At 33.2% G+C, this 19,421-nt stretch overlaps 2 protein-coding genes across 2 annotated transcripts in view; one reads left to right on the top strand and one right to left on the bottom strand.

Annotated features, from left to right (window-relative positions):
• Positions 1–19,421, top strand: part of LOC106878127 (cilia- and flagella-associated protein 300) — a 205,551-nt gene that overhangs the window by 73,032 nt on the left and 113,098 nt on the right. The gene's annotated exons all lie outside the window — the stretch shown is intronic.
• LOC106878126 (uncharacterized) overlaps positions 18,994–19,421 on the bottom strand; it is a 75,112-nt gene continuing 74,684 nt past the window's right edge. Inside the window, exon 3 of the transcript XR_008263722.1 lies at positions 18,994–19,252. The gene's annotated coding sequence lies outside the window, so the exon portion shown is untranslated. The remainder of the gene's footprint in view (positions 19,253–19,421) is intronic.

The raw sequence follows: 19,421 nt of genomic DNA, 5'->3' as shown, positions 1-19,421 counted from the left end.
TATGTATGTATGTATGTATATGGGAGAATTTACGAAAAAAACAACAGACGAACACAGGTAGTGTAAACAACAAATGGATGTATTAGTTTAATGCTCGGGAATAGAGAAAGTCTTTGACGTTTCGAGCTACGCTCTTCAACTGAAAGGAACAAAGAAAGAAATAAGGAGAGAAACAAGGAGAAAAAAATATATAAATATAAATGTAGTGGTCAGCGATTACACAGTGGGCTTCTTTCAGTTTCTGTCTACCAAATCCACTCACAAGGCTTTGATCAGCCTGAGGTTATAGAAGACACTTGCCCAAGGTGCCACACAGTGGGACTGAACCTGGAACCGTGTGGTTGGGAAGCAAGCCTCTCACCACACAGCCACACCTGACATCTTGACTTTTTGAGGGACTTCAGTTACCCTGCAGACTATTGCTGATATTGAGTACAAATTTCAGAGAGATCTCTTCACTTGAATTCTATAGCAGTATAAAAAACAACAAAGACAAATTGTTTCTTTATAAAAGAGACTATTTATAGTCTTGTAAATAAATGAGTTAATAGTACTGGCTCGTTATAAAATAAATTCAGTGGCTGATTTGGATTAATTTCTTATCTATTTCACAAAGGAATCTTAATCCTATTTTTAACTTGCGTTGTTGTTCTTGCAAGAAGACATTACAATAACAAGTTGTCAAATATTTCTTTCTCCTCTCCCCCAACACACATGTAATAAGAAAGGTTACAAAAGAAAATAAACTTTTACTACTAGGAAAGTGAAGCAAGGGAATCCCAAAACTCAACCTTTAGCAGCAAAGTACTTTCAATAATAATAATAATGATAATGATAATGATAATAATAATAATAATAATAATAATAATAATAATAATAATAATAATAATCATTATTATTATTATTATTATTATTCTTTCTACTAAAGGCACAAGGCCTGAAGTTTTGGGGAAGGGGACTTGTCAATTACATTGACCCCGAAAGGATGAAAGGCAAAGTTGTCCTCGGCAGAATTTGAACTCAGAATGTAAGGACGGACAAGATACCACTAAGCATTTTGCCCAGTGTGTTAACAATTCTGTCAGCTTGCTGCCTTAATAATAATATTAATAATAAGCACAAGGCCAACCATTTAAAGGGGAAGGGGAGTAGTCAGTATTGACTACTCCCCTTCCCTTTAAAATAATTGTCTTTGTGCCTAATTCAGAAACCATTATTATTACTATTATTATCATCACTATCATCATAGTCCTCAATGATTTTTGTGAACCTTTAGTGGTTAATAAGGAAAACATTATTATTATTATTGTTCTATATTTAAGAGATGAGGAATTATGTACACTATTTACAATTGAGAGATATTTGTCCTCATCTTGTTTGTTTTTAACACGTTTTGGCTGATATACCCTCCAGCCTTCATCAGGTGTCTTCGGGAAATTTCAAACCTGGGTTCTCATTCCTAAGGTATTTTTCGATGATGTTATTATTATTATTATTATTATTATTACGCCATATACCTGTGGGCATATGGCGTAGTGGTTAAGAGCGCGGGCTACTAACCCCAAGATACCGAGTTTGATTCCAGGCAGTGACCTGAATAATAATAACAACATCAAAAAATACCTTAGGAATGAGAACCCAGGTTCGAAATTTCCCCCAAGACACCTGATGAAGGCTGGAGGGTATATCAGCCAAAACGTTGTGTCAACAACAAACAAGATGAGGACAAATATCCAGCAATTGTAAATAATGTATATTATTATTATTATTAAGGTGGCAAGCTGACAGAATATAATCTTTTATTTTAGACACACATGAAAATACATACATTTTATAAAATTTTTTTTCTTTTTTCTTCCTAGCAGCATATTTATATTCAGTTTTGTCATACAAAACCTTTCTTGCTATGTCATTCTCTGGAGACAATATCTATAAAGAATTTAAGCACTCTTCAGTTATAGTGGACTTAAATATGTTTTATGAAGGTTGGTTTTCTGCTCCACTGTGGGGTTTTTTTTTTTTTTTTTTTTTTGCCTGTTTCAACTGTAGATATTGACAGACTTGACATTGTAAAATTAGTTTGATAGTTTTTTAACATTTAGAATTTTTCCACTTAAGTACTTTCATAAATTCATTGTTATGCTTCTAACATTTTGACCTCTATTTAAAAAAAAAGAAAAAATTACATTGAACACAGCATAAAGTACAAAAAAAAAACTACAGCCAATTTGTCGAGTGCACCTAAGTACAGTAGCAATATTAGCACTTCAGTTTCCTTTTTGCTCACATGTCAGCCAAGAAACTTGCATGTTGCACTGTAGATGACATGTTCTTTTTTTTTTCTGTGTTCTGAGATTTCTTAAGATGCAAATATTCATTGAAATAATAACACTTGTTTACTAAATTATGGTCAATATTGTTTTAATATGAAAATTGCAAGTTTAATATTGTGCACACCAGTTTCAGAATTGATTAGTAATTCTGAGAATGACTCGAATCTTTCCACAGTCCGCTCATATATATCAGTTATGCTCTTGCATAATTGGAATATAAATCAGTAACACTATTGGTTTAGTAATCATCCTTAATTCGTCAGCTTCTCTCAAAGAGCAGTCACTACTTGTTCCATCTGAAAATTTCTTTGTAACCAGACATTTGGAAGCATCAGAGTAACTTCAGGTGATACCTTCACACAAACTCCTTGTTTCTGATTCATGGGGTGCAATTCTGTAAGTTCTTGACTTTTGTTTACCTTTTTAGTAAACTAACTAAGATTTCATCACAATCTATACTCCAATCCATCACAGAGCTAACCTGTGACTGTTACTACTAGTACTCATTTTCAGCTGAATGGACTGGAGCAATGTGAAATAATGTGCTTTGTTCAGGAACACAATGTGCCACCGTCTGAGAATAAAAGCTTTGATTTTACAGTCATGAATCCAGCACCTTAACTACAAGGCCTCATACCTTCACAATCTAACCCTATTTCACTTTTATTACCTAACCTCACTTTTCTAAATATAACATCTACCTTTGATTAGGGGTAATTAAAATATTGTATTTTATGAGCATATTATTGAAAAACATTCTTGACTACAGTATTAAGGTTACTATCATGTAGCATTGTGATTGCTTTTCAATGGTACCTTTTTTGTTTTTTTCATTGTGTTTTAACAAGTCATCTATTATTTATATCTGCTAAATAAGATATATTTATTACTTTTCAATTTCACTGTACGTAGGTAAAATTGTTATTATTTATATAAGGTAGTTAAATCTTACAATGAATAACAACCCTTGCAATAGTAGTGGAGTAAGCTCCCAATAACTAAGCAGGTGAGCACTCCACAAACACATGTACCCTTAACATAGTTCTTAGGGAGATTCAGCATGGCCCAGAATGTGACAAGGTCAGCCCTTTGAATTACAGACACTACTCATTTTTGCCAGCCGAGTGAGCTAGAGCAATGTAAAATAAAGTGCCTTGCTCAAGGACACAATGCGCTACCAGTAATTGAACTCACAACCTCATGATTGTGAGCCAAATACACTAACCACTAAGCCATATGCCTTCACTAAAATACATAGAACATATAAGATATAATCATTACCTAATAAAATAATGCTAGTTCACAATAGCACATCTATTTTTAAGTTCTATATTTAAGAGATGAGGAATTATGTACATTATTTACATTATTTACATTTGACAGATATTTGTCCTCATCTTGTTTGTTGTTAACGCAATGTTTCGGCTGATATACCCTCCAGCCTTCACCAGGTGTCTTGAGGAAATTTCAAACCTGGGTTCTCATTCCTAAGGTATTTTTCGATGAATAATAATAATAATAATAATAATAATAATAATAATAATAATATGATGATGATGATGATGATGATAATAACATCAAAAAATACCTTAGGAATGAGAACCCAAGTTCAAAATTTCCCCAAGACACCTGATGAAGGCTGGAGGGTATATCAGCCGAAACGTGTTAACAACAAACAAGATGAGGACAAATATCCGTCAAACGTAAATAACGCACAATGCAGTTTTTTTTAGTATTTTACAGATTCTGCCATCCATTTTGCTGTACTGGCCATAACATATAGTTTAATAGTATTGGAATGTAACAGGCATAGATACTATAAACCAAAACACTAGGATTCTTCTGTTATTATTCAATAAATCTAACATTGTACATTCTAAGATGAGAATGTTGTAGGAAACTAATTGGTGTCATGGAGCAGTTTAACTCTTTAGCATTTAATGTGGCCATATCCGACTCAAATATTCTACCCATTTTATATTCAAATTGATCAGATCAGACCTCTCACACCTACTCCTGCCCTACTATATCATTCTAAAACTAAACAATAAGATCATTGAAAACTCAAAGCTACAAGATAATGTATAATTAATTCAAATCAATGTGAATAACTAAGCTCTGTCAAATCAATGTGAATAAATAACTTTGACAGAGTAATGTGAATGCTAAAGGGTTGTCCAATTATATATTTTAAAATTTCAGAAAATTATTTCTTTAAATTCTTTGGAATTATGTGGAATTTTATAATAATGTCCAAGACTAAACATCTTTTTGATATTATTTTTATGGCTTGTATTCAAAGAACCAAATTTATAGACAGTACACCAACTATGCTGTGTATGTGTAACCTTGATCTTTAGCCTTATAATAGCCATTTCATATCCTGTTCTTTAGTAATTGGTTTACAATGCTAGAGTAAATATATTGAGTGCACTTAGTAATTTGTTGCAAGTTGAACAATGAAAGATTTGGAAGGTCAGCATGTTTGCGTGAAATTCTGTTTGAAGTCAGGAAAAATTTTTATGATGACTTTGCTGATGTTGCAAGAGGCCTATGGAAAGTATTGTTTGAGCAATCTCACAAGTGGTACCAGTATTGCAAATCAGGGAGAATATCTGCTGAAGGCAATCCCAATTCTGAATGACTCTTCACAAAGGACCATCATCACATTACTTTCTGAAAGATGTCCTTATAAGTAACAAAACATATATGTATGGCTACAATATCAGAATATAAAGAAAAACAAGTCTGATTCAAATGTAAGTAAAGCAATAAACTAATTTTGTAAAAAGTTCAGTTTCTTTTGGGGACAGACTTCATATCTTCTGCTAGGGTATTATGTTCAGTAAGACAATTCCAACAGTGAATTAAAAATAGGTTGTGACTGTCATTTCTCTAGAAATTACAACTACAATCAGATACAAAATTAGTTGCAGTCATTATTCAAAACTTGATGGTTATTACTGATAGAAAGCAGCTGCAGAAAATATATACTACACCAATTCATGCAAATAAATCTAGACATTTTAGAAAACAGGCAATAGAAATTCAGAATATTTATTCTTTTTCTAATGGCATTACTGATGTCAGTGAATCAATGTCGATCAGGGATTGAAACAGGATTAAGAGCTCAATCTACTAATAATGAAATTAAAACATTTTGCAAATTATAATACAACTGATTGCTTTGAATTTTTGGTTCTCATTAGTTAGTCATATTTTTTTTCCATGGTTTTGCTGAGTATCCTGACTGTACATTATAAATGCTTTTTAAAGTGACACACTTAGATGAATTCTGTTTTCTCAAATATCAAAATGCTGCATCTAAAAGAATATCTATTCCACTTCTTCGTTAAACTAAAAGGGGTTGTGGTTGTTCTAAGCTATGATATATATAATACAGTGAAATTTATTTTGGGCCTTCATGGTTACGTTCAGCATATTTGTCTTTAGTAAGGTTAAAGTTAAGAAATACAAGAATTAATTGAGAAGTGATGTTTGGTATAACAAAGTAATTCCAAATAATTATCAGAATTTTATGCCATAAAAACAATTGCTATTAAACATATTTAGTGTAATAGTCACTAGCTTTAGCCATAATGGTATACAGTAGATGACAATACACAACAGATTGAAGATGTGCACAGTTAATGAGATACTAACTCTTGCAATTTTCCCAGAGTTCTTGCTTACTTCCTTGGTTTTGTTATGTACAGTGATTCATATACCAAAATAATCAATTGTATGTATGCATGTGAGAATAGAAGTGGCTAATTCCAAGAAGGGAATATGAGAAATAGCTTGTTCAGAAAGTGGACTTGTGTAGTCAACAGAAACACAACTGAAAGAAGCAGAGTAAGAGAAAACTGTCAAGAGAGAGGTAATTAATGATATATAGAAATGTGTATATATATATACATCTAAAGCAAAATGTTTCTATGGACTCTTAAGATATTACTGTGGGTCCCCAATTTACTATTTTGCTTGCTTGGACCCCCCCCCCCCCCCCCTAAAAAAAAAAAAGAAAATGTAGTATATCTCAACTTAATATTCAGAAGATTTTTCAGCTTGCTGGACGCAAAAATATATATTTTATCTTAGTATAGTGAACTCTCTTGACCAGTCTTATATGGACCTCGGGGGTCATCTGGACCCCAGTTGAGTACTACTGGTCAAGAGAGTTCACCACTATACTAAGGTCAAATGTATATTTTTGTGTCCAGCAAGCTGAAAAATCTTCTAAGTATTAAGCTGAGAAAATTATTGATATAACAGTCAGTCTTATTATCAGTTAGTAAAGCAGTTCTAAAATATTATTGTTTAACTATTCAAGTGAATCAATAACTTATAGTTTCAGATTTAAACTTAATAAACATCTTACTCTTTAATCTTATAACATTTACAATAGCTTTAGGTGTTCTGGTCTAATTAACATATTAAAGATTACTCTACAGTTGTTGTTAACTAGAACAAACTAATTTCCTATTCTTAATCCTTATATCCTTACTAATAAATAAACAGAATTCTAGAGCTAATCTGAGTTAATCTCAAAATTATCTAACACAGCAATTACTGAGAAGAATGTTTGTAAACAGTTTACTATTTAATCTAATAATTATTATTTTTTCCTTCTGATTATATTTTTGGAAACCAAAACTAGTTACTGATCAATATTTTGGATTCACATATTAAATATTGTCAACAATATGGCTGAGAGGAAATACCTCAGGGAAGTATTCTGTGTGCTAATAACTACAGTAGGGTTTCATACATAATATAGGGAGTTGAAAAGACTTTAATCAATTTACATTATTCAAGCAGTAAGCAGACAAAAGCACTCAGATATCTTCAGTTTTGATCACAGATTTTTTAATTATTTTTTTTTAACTAAACAGGCGCTGTGTGGTAAGTAGCTTGCTTACCAACCACATGGTTCCGAGTTCAATCCCACTGTGTGGCACCTTTGGCAAGTGTCTTCTACTATAGCCTCGGGCCGATCAAAGCCTTGTGAGTGGATTTGGTAGACAGAAACTGAAAGAAGTCCGTCGTATATATGTATATATATATATATATATATATATATATGTATGTGTGTTTGTGTGTCTGTGTTTGTCCTCACCATGATCACTTGACAACCGATGCTGGTGTGTTTACGTCCCTGTAACTTAGCAGTTCGGCAAAAAGAGACCGATAGAATAAGTACTAGGCTTACAAAGAATAAGTCCTGGGTTGACTTGCTCAACTAAAGGCGGTGCTCCAGCATGGCCGCAGTCAAATGACTGAAACAGGTAAAAGAGTAAAGAGTTTGAAACTTATACTGATGTAATTTTTCACACTGAACATGGTTTACTTTCACTATTTTTGACAAAATTTCGTATTTTAGAAGTTATTTCATATTTGAGTATTTTAACCAATCAACGACGTGTATTCAGCTGAAGAAAGTTACTACTGTTTGCAAAAGTAATCGAAGAGCAACAACTTCCAGGTCATCTTTACTAAATGTCACCACACTGTTCAATTTTATTTTCATTTACTGCCAGTGTTGCATATTACACGCTTGTTTTTTTGTTTTTTTTGATCAGTTAGGAATGTAATTAAAATATTTGGTGGTTTTAACTCCAGTGGATGCTAGGAATATTTAACTGGCATTCCAGCAGCTCGCTATTTTACTTTAGTTCTTCAGTGGTTTCATTTTGTAGGAAAACACTTCCTTAGAAAAAAAAAAAAAAGAATGTAATCTGCAACACAGGCAGTAAACAAAAATAAAATAGAACACAGTGGTGACATTTAGTAGAGATGGCCTGGAAATTGTTGCTCTTCAATTACTTTTGCAAGCAGCAGTAACTTTTCAGCTAAATACATGTCGTTGATTGGTTAAAATTACCCAAATATGACAACTTTAACATGAAATAATTTCTAAAATATGAAATTTTGCCAAAAATGTCGAAAGTAAACTGTGTTCAGCATGAGAAATTACATCAGTATACGAAGATTCAAACTGCTTAGTTAAAAAAAACTAATTAAAAAATCTGTGATCAAAACTGAAGAGATCCGAACTCTCTCTCTCTAAGGTTGGGGTTTAAAATTTAAAAACAACAAGCAAGAGATATAACTCCAATAAGATCAGTTATATTATTATCCAATATTCTTGGACAAAACAGAAAACAGAGTTTTGAGTGGATCTGATCTTTAGAGACAACTTGTGAGTACAATGGACATATTTCAGTATTATTACAACTTATCAGTAAAGAATATTCTACTCAGCTGGTCAAGATGAAGAATGATTGATATAAAATAATAGCTGAGGAGATATGTACTGACATTGATTATGAATGAAAACTCTATGACTAAGGGAATATACTCGAAACATTCTTGATCAAAGTTTTTCAGCTCACTACATTACATATGTGAGGCCCTACTGTATTTGTATTTGATATGCAGAAGTCACCATTGAGGTATTTTCTCCTCGTCCATCGTGATTGAACAGAATTCGATGACTGGTACCTGTGCCAGTGGAGCGCTAAGAGCACCGTCCGAACATGATCATTGCCAGAGCAGCTGTCTGGCTTCCGTATCAGTGGCACGTAAATAGCACCATTTGAGCATGATCGTTACCAGCATTGCCTTACTGACACTTGTGTCGGTGGCACGTGAAAAAGCATTCAAGTGAGGTCATTGCCAGTGCCGCTGGACTGGCTCCTGTGCAGGTGGCACGTAAAAAACACCATTTTGAGCATGGCCGTTGCCAGTACCACCTGACTGGCCTTTGTGCCGGTAGCTCGTAAAAGCACCCACTACACTCTCGGAGTGGTTGGCGTTTTATGCAAGACCAAAAAAAGATTGCAAAGAAGCATTAGTCATTTGAAAAACACTTTAATATCTGATCCTACAATATGATCATTATTCCTACTGCTAAATTGATTATGGTTGAAAGTAGTTTCTGAATCGGTTGCTGACTCACTCTGCTGGTGATTGTTTTCTGAAATGTCAGCCAAGATGAGTTTTATTACTGATACACAGTGTAAAAAGTGCTTTTGTTGCATCTCTACTGGAGCTGACCACCTGACATTCTTTTTCCAATTGACTAATGAACACCATCATCAGATAATGCAGCAGAAACCACTGATAAATACAAACAGAAAAAATATGTACAAATTCAAAGAAAATTTGTTCAAATTCAAAAGAAATTAATACTTCATGACTACATTCAGCAACACATTTTGCAACCAAATTTAACGTAAAACAAGAGTGCATTTTGTACCAGAAGCCAATATGAGAGTTTCTTTCATGGTATCTGTCACAATATAGTTTATTCTAACAGAACATCCTCGTTTAAATGGTGATAAATATTACCTCTCGGTTTTAATACTTCCTCTGTTGTTAATATATACCAAATTTAGTACATGTGCATTACATGGGATGTAATCTGCAAACTCATACAGCTCTTTAATTTGTTTTTTGTAAGCTGCTATGCTTGTCATTCATATTAATGGGATTGTCATAACTTTGAATATGACAGTCTTTTATAATCACTACCATTTCCCTTCAATGAATCAAGTAGACTTTGAGTAAGCAGTTCAATATTATGGCCTTGCATATCCAAAAATTTCCAATAATTTCAACTGGCCCTGGCAACAAAACATAACACACAGTTAACATCAGCTGGTCCACATTAGATGTCTCTGAAATAGAATCCAAGGAAATAGACTAATGCTAGAAAGGGGTTGTATATTTCTGGTATATTGTTGATGTTGGTAGTTAATAGTTTAAGACATCAAATTAGAATATCAAATCTACTAATGTGCATTCAACGAAAACAAAATTTACCTATTTTATGGATATTCAATTTAATTGTTGTAATCTATTGTATTTAAAGTGTTTCAGACATTGGATCACAAAAGTTGAAGGTAGTTTAGTACTATAGTGACAGAACATGTGTAGAATCACTGTACTGAAATTAAGCATTTTCAAGCATTTGGAAGGGGTGGGACGGGGAGGAATAGTATATGCTTATCTTATTCCTAGGCTAATGTAATCTTGAGTGTAATAATTTTTTTTAATGCAGAAGTTACTGAATATCTCAATGAAAGAAGGCAGTGTTCATAACCCTCTGTAGTCACTTTAAACTGTCAGGCTGGAGTGGCTAATTAGATTGTGATAAAAGTTAAGCTTGAGTTAATGTAACTTGGTAATAGTGGCAAGTGAGGACAATGGGCCTGAAAAGGATTCCTGAAATATGTAGTCTTGGGAAAGTAGAGCTGTCTAAAAATGGGGTTTCAATGGAGGTGATGGAACCAGAAGAGATGAGAGCATCAAGAACAGCACAATTAGATGAGAGCATAAGAACAGCACAATTAGAACACCAGCTGGTGTGAAAAGAATAATCACTTTTTTTTTTTACATTTCAAATATATCAGTTAATATTATTTCAATTTCAGAAACACTTGTAGTAGCTTGCTGTAGCTTTAAGCCCCACCCCCACTCCATTTTTTTTTTCAATTAATTAGAATGACTGTAGTTAGTATTTAATAGCTATATGACGACTTCTACCAATGAGTGTTCATTAATAATTATGTAAGTGTCTACAGTTGACTCAGTATCTCAGAGAAAATCAAAAGAGTAAACAATCTAAGCAAATAATTATGTTGAGGTCATTCCAGTGAGTGTTTGCCTTACAAAGTCATTTATGCACTCATTCAGTGGCTAATCAGCTTCACTTGATTATTTCTATATCACACTGAAAGTACCCATTTTTCAAAGGCTATAGAGGTTAAGTAGACTTCACTCTGTTTACTACTTAGATGGCAAACTGTTGGTTAAAAATCAGGTGCCTAGAATTAAAACACTGATAAATTTGGTTGAATTTATACTCAGTGACTTTCTGAATGTGTTTAATTAATCTTTAATTAATCTTTGGGAAAAACAGAAGGACAAAATCTTTAAAAATCATGAAGCTATTGTACATAAAAGTTAGTAGAAACAGTTTTCATATATACATAGAGTGATAGTGGCAAATTCTTTTTATTTATTTTACTAGATGAGGTCAACAAAATCCTTATTGTACAAAGCTTTCTATCTCAAAATAACTTGTAACTTCAGTAAATGTCACATATTCACATGTTTAATACATTATAGCAACAACAATGCCTCATTTATGTTACTTGGGTTATATATAAGAACAAAGTTACGGACCTGTTGACATACAAGTTTGTTGTGATTACAGTTAAATAACAAATACTCAACTAGTACTTTATATCTAACTTTAACAACACTTTACATATTCCAAATTATTGTTCTACCAATCTATATTACAATCATAAATGAGATTAATAAGTTGTTGTAATTAAAGTAGGAACAGGGATAAGGTTTCAGTCAGTACAAACTACGTTACATTATTCAAATTCAGTGCCTTCAAATCTTACTTGTGTTGATCTGTCTTAATGCTTGTAAAGATTAATCAAAATAAATATCAGCTTTTTTTGTTTGTTTTTTTATGAATGTTTTTTTTTTCTTATCCTATATCTTTTATTTGTTACTTGTTTCGGTCATTGAACTGCGGCCATGTGGAGGCACTATCTTGAAAAGTTTTAGTCAAACATATCGACTCCAGTATTTATGCTATTGGTCTCTGTTGCTGAATCATTACATGACAGGAATGTAAACAAACCAACATTAGTTGTCAAACAGTGATGGTGGGGAACAAATACACACGCATGCACACACACACACACACACACACACATCACCCTACTAAATCCATTCACAAAGCATTGGTCAACCTTGGGCTATAGTAGAAGACACTTGCTCAAGGTACCATGCAGTAGGATTGAGCCTGAAACCACACATCTATACCTGTGCCTAGCCATTATCATCTATTTTTTTAATATTTTTAGCTTGGGTGAGGTAAATTTTGAAAATAATTGTATCTTCTACTAACTAACCAGTCAGCTGTAGTAATGGGGCAAGTGTATGTTTCATAGCTGAGGTAACTGATAGAAGCAAATCTATGAGCAGAACACAGCTGTTGAATGATTTAAACCCATGAAATTTTTTGGTCACTAAATCAGAAAAGTGTCACTGAGAATAAAGAAACACTTAATTGACTTTACAATGCGGAATAAAGAAAGAAACAAAAATGCTGATTGAATTTTGGTAAAGATCAAAGTAAAATCTAATATTCTTTTAATTTCAACAATTCATTTTCCTTCTTATAGCTATATTTGTGTATGTGTATATATTCACACATACACACACATACACACAGGCATATTCATCAGGGAAGGGAGACCCAGTGTGTCTTCCTTTATTTTTTAAGATAGGGTGTTGCTATTTGTAGCAAATTGGACGATAATATTGGGTCTCCTTTCCCTGATTTATGTGCCTCTATGTGTGTGTGTGTTTGTGTGTGCGTCAATATACATGCATATATAAAGCAGCGAACTGGCAGAATCGTAAGCACACCGGGCGAAATGCTTAGCCGTATTTTGTCTGCCATCATGTTCTGAGTTCAAATTCCACTGAGGTCGACTTTGCCTTTCATCATTTCGGGGTTGATTAAATAAGTAATTGACTTAATCCCTTTGTCTGTCCTTGTTTGTCCTCTCTATGTTTAGGCCCCTGGGGGCAATAAAGAAATCAATATATACACATGCACAAATATAGCTATAAAAAGGAAAATGAATTATTGAAATTAAAGAGTATTAGATTCTACTTTGATATTTACCAAAAATCAATCACCATTTTTGTTTCTTACTTTATTCTGCATTGCAAAGTCAGTTTAGTGTTTCTTTATTCTGAGTGGCACTTTTCTGATTTAGTGTGTGTGTGCATATGTTTTGCCTGATGATTGCACTGGTGTGAAACTCATGAGACACTCCCAGCTTCAATTTCAATTTTAAAAATCTATATTCTCTTCAGGTATTTAGCACTCCTCATTTGTCCAACATTAAGTAAAGTGCATATATATGTTTATGTATGTGTGTGTGTGTGTGTTTATATATGCATGCAAGTGTTTATATATGCGTGTGTGTGTGTGTACATCATTGTCATATCACCATCATCATCATCATTGTTACAGATTCCATGCTTCACCGGTTGGATGCCCATCTTGATACCAGCCTTACGTCTGTTAGATACTTTCATACCTTTGCACATCAAACCGCATCTAGATATTTTGTTTTTAGGAAACATAAACATGTTGCCAGTGCTGAAAGGGTATCAATTTTAGAAGATGCATAGAGATAAACAAGTGTGCACACACACACACACACACACACACACACACAAATACACGCACACAGTTACCAACTACCACATTTCACTCACAAGACATAAATCAGCCCAAGGTTATAGTAGAAGATACTTCTGCTATAACCAAGGTACCATGCAATAAGATGGACCTTAAACCCATGTGATTGCTAGGGGAAGTTCTTAATGACACAACTATGCCTGCACTTATATATATCTATATCTATATATATATATATATATATATATATATATATATATATATATACATATATACATATATTATTTCTCTATTGCCCACAAGTGGCTAAACATAGAGGGGACAAACAAGAGTAGACAAAGGGATTAAGTCAATTACATCGACCCCAGTGCGTAACTGGTACTTAATTTATCAACCCCGAAAGGATGAAGGGCAAAGTCGACCTCGGCGGAACTTGAACTCAGAATGTAACGGCAAACGAAATACCATTAAGCATTTCACCCGGCATGCTAACGATTCTGCCAGCTCGCCACCTTATATATATATTTATATGATACATTTACAAAAATAGTGGTGACAGTGACTTCAAAGTTTTCGATTGATTACCTTCCTTGGACTAGCGAGCCAAAACTTCCAAGTCACTGTCACTGTTATTATTCTAAATTTTTATATGTACTCTACAAAAAGTATTGAGTAATCTTTCAGTGTAATACTAAGGCATTTTTATTATAATGTGATTTAAGGTGACAAGCTGGCAAAACTGTTAGCACAGTGGGCAAAATGCTTTGTCGCATTTCATCCATCTTTACATCCTGAGTTCAAATAACACCAAGGTTGACTTTGCCTTTCATCACTTTGGAGTCAATAAAAAAATTATCAGTCAAGAACTGTGTCAATGGAATTAATTTATCCCTCTCTTCAAAAAGACTGCTGGCCCTGTGCCAAACTTTGGAACCTTTGTAACACAATATAAAAACAAGCATTAGTGCGTGTGTGTGGTGTGACGTATTGTAGTGGTATATAAAGGATTTGTTTTCCGTATTTTATTACATCTACAAATCATAAATACATACATTGCCATAGTGAAATGAATTTTAATAATCAACAACCCTACTTTATAATGTTTAATGATGACCAAATATTTTTGTTCTGTGGTTGGTGACATTTCTTTTGATTGTCTTGATTGGGGCTGTGATTTTGCTGATATGTCATTTACCCCCTTCAATTGATGTTCTTCAATATAAATGTGTAGAAAGGGAATAGCACAAGCAATATAGAGTGATCTAGTTGCATATTTAACCCTATTCTGTGAGTCATGTATCAAAATAATCAGATGTTTGTGTAAAATATCTTGAGCAAACAAATGTTACGTAGAGCTCTGATTTTGGTGGCGTTTTTTACCAGTAGCTTTTCTATACTGTATTTATCCAATATGTCTTAAAACACCATGGAACCACTTTATATTTATGGTCTACATTTCTATATTCATTATTGACATAACTGATTTTTTAAAGTATATAGAAGGCTTTGCTTACTGGCAAATATAGCTGATTTGTAAGAGTCCGAAAATAGTAGTTGTTACAGGCAACCATTTTGGTTATACCATCTTCATCATCCTCATTTTAATGTCTGCTTTTTCTTGCTTGCATGGATTGAACAGAATTCATTGAGGCAGATTTTGTACAGTCAGATGCCTTTCCTGTCACCAACCCTTACTGATTTCCAAGCAAGGTAATAACCCCATGACCAGACATGTTCTCACAACATATTGAAAATGAATGATACTACCTGTATGATAGTGACAATCATTTTACAACCAAAATACAATGTCAAGACAAGGAGTCACAAACACACACATACACATATATGATGGGCTTCTTTCAGTTTCTGTCTTCCAAATATGCTTCCACAAGACTTTGGTCTGTCCAGGGCTATAGTAGAAGACACTTGCCCAAAGTGCCATGCAGTGGGTCTGAACTTACTACACTGTTACATCTGTGCCTATACATGTATTTATAATCAGTTATACAGCTCAGTATAACTGATTGTTTGGTTACTCCAGCCTTTGGAGTATTATAAAAGGCAGTGCATACTAAGGTGAACTTGAAATTTGTTGTATGCATTTTTTTAGTCAAAGGATTAAAGCAATGGCTATGAGCTCCTGTATAGGTCCTTACGGTCTGGTGTAATTGATGTGATGCATGTCCAGCTTGAACATCTATGTCAGTATCTTTGGGGAAAATGTGAGCTGGTCAGAATACTTACAACAGAGTGAAAAATAACCTAGGATCAGGTAACATATCAGGACTACTACCATATGTTTAAATTGCAGTATGTGATATTGATGCAGACTGGCCCTAGATCAGCCTTGATTACTCAGATAGCTGCCATGTAGGTAGTTGAGTGAATGATTAGTTATGATGCACAGATTAATAGCCCCAGATATACCATATTTCTATATGGTTAAGGATCACAATGCACATTTTGGTATGCAGTGATTGACTGTATGTGGTGTAGTGGAACAATCTCTCCGTCAATCCTTTCTGTTTCTATATACCTATAGATTCTAGAGTTCTTGAGGAGGCTAAAATAGAAGAAGACAGAGGTGAACTTAGTCCAAACATAACAGCTGTTGTTTCCTCTGCATTTATTCCTTTCAGCAACCTAGTGCTGCTTAAGGTTAACAATGCTACTGATGATGCTACTATGTATGTTTTTTGGTCCAAACTGAGCTGGAGAGGCAATGTTCTGTTGCAATGTTGTTGATGTGTCCACACTCACTCTACTAAAAATAGGAACCATGTCTCCCTAAAATGTCACTCTACTGTCTTTAAAAGGGTTAAATATACTGAATAACTTAATTTTCAATACCAGACAAAAAAAACTGAAATGGTCATATCTAGAACTCCAGTCTTATAAAGGTTCATTAGAGAAACCTATAACTAAACATATGCTGTCACACATGAAACAGTATGTTATGTTTATAAATAGCAAAGAAAATGTGAAATGTAAATAGTCTAGTAATGTATTAGTAGTACACACTAAATATATAACCCAAGAGTAAGTGGCTTAATCACAATGATCTTGTAAATAAGTTATTCTCCCAGCTAAGATGTGTACTTGTTTCTCATCACTATAGACTTAATTCTACTCGACCCAGTTTGAATTAATTTTCTCTACAATGATTTGGTTAAGTCATTCTTTGGACATGGAATTAACTAGCTCATTAGTGAGCAGCTAATAAACTCTCTCTTCTGGAAATTTGGAGCGAATTATTATCAGAGATTCCTCAACAGACTGAAAATAGTTAAAGATAAAAAGAAAAAGAAGAATCATTGGCTGCATTCAAGGCAAATTTCTTAGAATTATTATGGTGTTATCAAATACCTAATAACTATAAATTTCAAATATGGTCCAGTAATAATTAATACACACACACATGCATATACACAATTATATGATAAAGTTTTATTTTAGAATTTATGAGAGCAGCTGTCTTCGAAGACTCATATTGCTGTTCACTGCTCAAAATGAGGAGTAGATAGACACCCGACAATTGATGAAGGGTCGTTCTTTGTGTTACTCGTCCTGTTTTCCATTTGTTTCTCTCATTGTTTGTGTATTGAACTCATTTGTTTTCATATTTTATGTTCTTTACTGTTGGTGACGTCCTGTACTCATATATGTATATATATATATAAGTATCTATGATAGTTGCAGGCCATTCCAGACTAGATCAATGTGGTTGATGTTTAGTTTGAACTTCTGTAAGTTGAAATGCAGGGAAAATGTTAGCAGAGAGTACTGCAGTTCAGGAAAAAAATTATTGAACACAACTCTTTCTGCAAGATTTAGTAGTTGAACAATATGGATGACAGCAAGTATGACAAGTTCTAATGGGCCACAATGCATAGAGGTATGCAGTTTAAAAAAGCAAAAGTCAAAAAAATACTTGTGAAAACTTTCTATTAATAAAATGCAATATTGTGTGTAGAAAGGGGATATGCAGAGAAAAAGGTAAGATGAGAAAGTGAATATAAATAGACAGATTGATATCTCTGGAACTAGAGATACATATATTTTTCAGTTTCCAGGGTAAAAATAAGTTAGCATACATTTTCAAAATTCAACCCAGAACATGTTCATAATCTGTCATTTGCATTGATAAATCTTCTACTTCCCTCTCTCACTTGCATATAGAGATCATTGTGCTTAGTGGTTTTGGGTATGCCTATTAAAATCAGATAACCGATTCCTTAATCAATCCAAAAAAGACAGGGAAGAGACAGTTTATGTATTGTCGAGATGAAGCTCTTTCTAATCCTACTCTTTCTATTTAGTTCTTTGATATTCCTGACCATCCTCTTATATTCTTCTTCAATTTTGCTTTTCCTGCCTAAATGGCTTTTTAGGAGATAAAGGTGAATGACATATTTACCTTCCCCTTAGTGATCTTATCCTTTTCTGTGTGGAAATGTTACCCATCTGTTATTTTTTATCTCATATATGATCTCTTATCAAAGTTGAACTACACCTCAAATCATACAGAATATCAGTTATTCATAAATTTATGTCATGAAGGAACTTTAAGTATTAATAAAGTGTTTGTATGTGAATGGTTTCTTGATATTGTTTTTTGTTTGTATCCATCCCATTACCATTATTATTACTATCTTCAGCCACCTTTGTAATGCTGCTGTTGGTTCTTGAGGAACCAAGTGTAACCAAATATTGCAAGTTGGAACCACTTCAATTAGTTCACTTCCATCATTTGTACCCTTGAAAAAAACATTAATGTCATAGTTTCCATTTTCCAAAAAAAAAAAAAAAATCTCCATTCCTATGTAAAAAGTTACTGTTATTTTTTTTCTTCCTTATTTGTTAATAATTTTAACTAAAGATCAAGACTCATGACCCATTACCTTTAATGAGATATTAAGCAAGATATTCAACACTACTCTTCATAAAGAATAAAAGTTTAGAATGGTACAACAATGCACTATAAAACAAGAAATGGACTATATACCTGTTGTAATTTGGTTATCTATAGTCCGATGGTATTTCGGAATTACAATTCCTTCTTCAGATCTTCTTGGCTGGAGTCTCTGCTATAAAGTTTATAGCAGAGACTCCAGCCAAGAAGATCTGAAGAAGGAATTGTAATTCCAAAATATCATCGGACTATAGATAACCAAATTACAACAGGTATATAGTCCATTTCTTGTTTTATAGTGCATTGTTGTACCATTCTAAACTTTTATTCTTTACAAACAATACACAATGCTTCAAGCGAACTACAACACTCTCTTATCACTACTCTTCATACGTAGCTCTTTAGTCTAATTAACAAACCCTTTTTGTCAGAAATTATTTTGAATGACAAACTTAAGTCAAAGAGTTGTGTTTTTCATTTTTAATTCAAAAATGTTTGTCCTAGAGAAAATTATGAATACCACAACTTCTTGATGTCTCATCACATACCTATATAAGGATTATAATTTATATTATTATATTTCAGGATGGTCATTTTTTTTTTTTTTTTTTTGCTTGCCAAATAAACAGCCACACTATATATTCATTCTTCACTTGTGTATTATTGTTCTAATTTATCTTATGTCCATTGTCTGAAAATCTTTTGTTATACATCTGTGACCTCTTCAGCAACTTTTCTGTTCACATGTATCCTCCTAATCTGTTTAGTAGAACAAGAATAAGTGAGTTAAGAACAAATATATAATGCATGCGTTTATTTGGCAAGAAAAAAAAATGACCATCCCGAAATATAACAATATCTGTTTCAACACACAAATTCACATCAGGAATCTTGCAAAACAATTCATAAACATAACAGTTATCATCTA

Source organism: Octopus bimaculoides, chromosome 3 (assembly GCF_001194135.2).
Source record: "Octopus bimaculoides isolate UCB-OBI-ISO-001 chromosome 3, ASM119413v2, whole genome shotgun sequence".
Taxonomy (NCBI): domain Eukaryota; kingdom Metazoa; phylum Mollusca; class Cephalopoda; order Octopoda; family Octopodidae; genus Octopus; species Octopus bimaculoides.
This window is presented reverse-complemented; position numbering and strand designations above follow the sequence as displayed.